This window comes from Acyrthosiphon pisum, chromosome A3, assembly GCF_005508785.2.
Source record: "Acyrthosiphon pisum isolate AL4f chromosome A3, pea_aphid_22Mar2018_4r6ur, whole genome shotgun sequence".
Classification (NCBI taxonomy): Eukaryota; Metazoa; Arthropoda; class Insecta; order Hemiptera; family Aphididae; genus Acyrthosiphon; species Acyrthosiphon pisum.
Genome location: NC_042496.1, coordinates 11101540 through 11106568, shown reverse-complemented (window position 1 = coordinate 11106568; position 5029 = coordinate 11101540).

Here is a 5029-nt window from a genome sequence, read left to right as displayed (position 1 = left end):
ACTGTGATGTTACTGCTAGCGGTGTAGGTCACACAAACGCAATGAAAAACGAATGCAAACAATTTGTTTCACGCCGATCTGCAAGCAAAATATTATAGCTCCACTCGTAATTAGATTGTTCACCCATTTATTTCGTTCCACGATACAGTCATCCAGTTTTGAAGTAATGATGATCGTTTCCTATACCCACGTTGAAGTTACGATCATTAGTGGGAAGTTCACTTTACCTACTATAGTTCAACGGGTTTCCAGGGCAATAATATTATCATCAAAATCCCTCTTCTTGGCCAAGCATAGATCACGGGGCATGGACAAATGTATTGCAATGAAAATAAATAGCCATATAGGTACCATAATACCATAACAGTACATATAAGGCTATAACTGTAAAATAATAGAAATACTGAAAAATCTAAAAGCCAAAAGGTAATTAGTAAAAGGTAAATTAAATATAAGTGTACTCAGAATGGGGATGGATATATGTATATAATATATACAGAACAAAATGATCTTTTATAGCCAGAAAAATATTTGGCAGCCATCCCTTTGTATTAGCGTTCAAAACCTAATACTGTTTGACTATTTTCGAGAAGCACATATTTTTTTTATTTAAACACTGCACGACTCAGCACGAGCCACAGATTTTTAGCAATGAATATAAATAACATCATAAGTCATATCTTACAATATTACTAGGTACCATTATTAACATTAAATAAAGAGTTTATTTGCTATAAAACGCTGTAAAGCCGTTTTCAACATTTTATTTATTTATTCTAAATGTTATATAAGTTAAAATTCATCAAAATGCATTTTATTAAGAGATGTTGAATAAAGTTTTTTTATTGAGACAAATAAAAATATACAAATTTTAAATAAATTTTATTTTATTACGATTAATTTTATTAATATATGTAATATAATATATATAAGTACCTACAGTGGCTAAACAATAACTAGTATTAAGGAGAATAACGTACATACTATATGTATATAATAGGTACATTTTTTTAGAACATAGGTACCTATATCATTGTTAGTATAAGATGCGGTAAAGTATACGGTGTACGTTGTTTATATATTTCTATCAACACAATATAGCAAGGTATAGACTCCCTATAGCTATTTAAAACTGCTGACAGTACAAAATATTTGCGATAATATACTTGTCATGTAGGTACCATGTAGACCAAACAATGTCAGACAAAAGTCATAACGTAAATCGAATAAAAGGCAAGAGAACTGTAATTTATCCATATCTAACATCCCTCACCTTGGCCAGGATACAGGAATACAGGATATAATATATATCAGGGGTGGCTAACTTTAAGAGAGTCACGTACAGCACTATATATTGAAAAACAATATGAAGAGCAAGAAAAGGAATAATACTATAACTTATTGTTAGTAAAAATGTTAAGACGTTAGCTGCGTTTTGGCGTTTAGGATAGGTATATAGTAGATACGTAATAGTGCCTCATCGTTATACTTTTTTATACTTTTCACTGTATTTTTTTACTGTACATTCTAAGTATTTAAATTCCAGGTTTATACGCACTCCCAAAAATATTATTTATATTATAATATACGCTGGTATTTTCAAAATTATATATTATATACATAAATATAGTGCACTATATGTGATATATATCACACGTGTATCATATATAGTATATAATATACTCGTACCTAGTGCATGAAAATGTAAAGGTAAATAATCAGTAGGCATATTTCTGATATTATTATATTCTCCAGAATTATTATAAATATATTATAATATTATAAATGTCGTTAAATGTCGTTAAATACCTATGAGTTTAATTTCTAGGTTTACTACAATTTTATTGTTTTTGAAAAATGTATAAAAATGTTGACCTTAAATTAGTTTCACTCAAGTAATAGTTTGTCTAAAATTTGATAATTTCTTAGCACTTATATGCTATCCAGAAAAATATATAAATAATATCACAATATATAACTTACAATTATGCAGAATGGCATATCGTTTATCTATAGTCATCTAGGTTACATTATTATGAAAGCATTAACACTAATTTATATTCACCAATTAACTCAACATCTAAATTTGATGATTATTTCAGAAACACGTGTGTTTAACGGAAAACTCTAATGTGAAAACATCTATCAAACAAACAATGCATACAATATGCAGCACCAAAAAGCGACAAACAAAGATTTTTTACAAAATATGTCCTTGAAATCATGATGAAATCATATTTTTGTTACAATAATAATATCGTAGCATGGCAAAGGTTAGCGGGTAGATAATACATAATACAATAAGATTCATAGCCTTGGAGTCGGAAAATAACATCAATTCTTACAAATAGAAAGTAAACCTTTATTTTTTGTCTCCCTATTTAAATATTATCCTAAAATAGCATTGGAAAATATGACTGTCATAGAAAATTAGAAAATATATGATGTAGGTAATTTTTAGTATAAAAAACTAATAGTTCCAAAAAAATATACTGTCATATATTTTTGTAGTTCATATAGATATAAGAGCTTAGAACCTAATAGTAAGACATTTGAGAATCTATACAATTTTAATTTTTAATTTCACGTAAGTATACGTATTGTTCAAAAATAGTTTGAAAGTAATTTTCTATGTAGTAAAAATAATTTTATTTCAATAAAAATTATAAATTATTTTTGTACATAAAAAATATTTAAAACAAAGATTAATAGTTTGACTTCAAAATTAAATAAAATTAGAGAAGTTTTATTTACCTAGTTATTTCCTAGAAAATATGTTTCATTATATTACAAATTACAATACTATACATTATGTTCCTGTACCTATAATAATTATAGTTTTTATTATGTACGAATGTTGTGTGTTGGAAACCATCCATTAAGTGCATATGACTGCCTAAACCTAAATACATTTCAGAAAGCAAATGTTTTAGTCTTGTCACGCATACTCTATGAATATAGAAAATAAAGATTGGATATTTTCACGCGCACATCTTAATTTATGACCTCTATCGTTTTATAGTTAGTCAGAAATTGTTTTATAAAATTCCTATTAATTCCAATACTTCTATAGTGTTATATATAAAAATGTAAGATCAAACAAGATACCGAATTACTATTTTTGATGGTTTTAGTAAACTTAACCACGACATGCACAGACATAGCAACACTTTAGAAATTATTAAGTGTTATTTTTATATTGAGATAACTTTAGTTTTATTATAAAAATGTATAAAACCGGCTTGGTTTAGTGACTCTAGATTTAAATTTTTTATACTTGAAGGATTAAATTAGACATGTTTCGTTATAAATTACTTATAAATTAAAATGAATGTATTTTTATTGTAATTAAATCACCAATACATTCTTAAGCAGGTATTCATCATTTAAATTAAAAACCATTTATTTTTTAAGAATCGTTATCCTACCATAAACTAATGATGAAATAGAATTCGATTTGAATGTTTTAATATTAATTGTTATGCCAACTTACAGCCGAACAGGTAAATGTTTAAATGAAAATATGTGCAGTTCAGTCATAATATTATGACGACGGTTATATACTTTAATAGATAACCATCGTCAAAATATTTTGCATTACATTTGATAATAACAGTTGTGTATCTGTATTATTATAATTTGTTATGTAGAACTGTAGGCTTTTTTTTTTTTGGGGGGGGGGGGGGGGGCGACACTAAAATTATTTATAATTATTATACATAAGCTTATATTCTACCTTACATATTACCCTTTTAAATTTTCCACAAAGTTTACCACTTTTGTGTCTGATGAGTGGTGACCCTTTTCTAGAAGAAATAATGCTAAATATTCAATTTCAAAGGAGATTTCTGGTGGAACACTTTACTATAATTTAAAATATTATTAATATAGAATATAATCTTTATTTGGGTGATAAATTTAAAGACTTTAAGGGGCTCAGGAGCCAATACATGGTTGTGGGTCACTGGGCCGGTCCCCAACCAATGAAAAAATAACTTTTTGCCCCCATGGTAGGCGGGTGACGGGCCCTAACGCCTGTTAGTTCAAACAATAAAAAAATAATATATTTTTAAATAATGCATTTTTCTTCCAGCAGTCACGGTGTCCGGAGAGAAAGGCGGCTATTCCCCACCCGGGCATGACAGATACCTACAAATGCCCACATAAAAATTCTGCTAAACACTCACATGTAAAAACTCACTGTTCCAAACCCTACCACCACCACATTACTACCCTACAATTGTACCATACAAAATGATTTTTAAAAATAATATCACAACAATATATGAAAAATTGTAACTTTAACAAAAAAAACTATTGTAAAAAAAAATGTATAATATTTATATCAACTAATTAAATATTTCCGTCCTGTATTACTAATCGAATACTAATATTTATTTAGCTACTTAGTATGTTTATATAATATATATAATATGTCAGTCACACATTTTGAACTAGGATTGCTTCAATCAGTGTATGACGGGCAGTTTAGACTTTTAAATACAATTTATTTCCTTACCAAAAACACAAATTTAAAACTAAAAATCAAATTAGCACTATTATCTATTTAAGTTTAATTTAAAATAATAAAGGCATTATAAATTATAATATGTGTTTACTTAGAATTAATGATGTATAATTGGTATATTAAAATCTAATTTAGATCGATAACATATAGTATAGTGTGAGATTAAATTCACACAAATGATATACATTATACTTACAAACTAAATCTTTTTCCTTTAGGTTTTAACAAAATATAATATTTGGGTTAAATACACGTCTTATAATTTATAAAACATACATAGTTCTTGGCGTGCGTGACGCGGCCGAGGTACCTCCAACGTGTATAGGTAGGTAGGTACCTATATAATATACAATATAGAATTATATACAATCCAAACAAGAGGCGCGAACAAACGGGATGGGTTTAATGAACATAAATGGGTTATTTGAGGTCAACCAATTATTATTATTAGTTTAATTTTTTTCAAAAAAGCATTTTTATCTACATTATAATGTAGCCCGC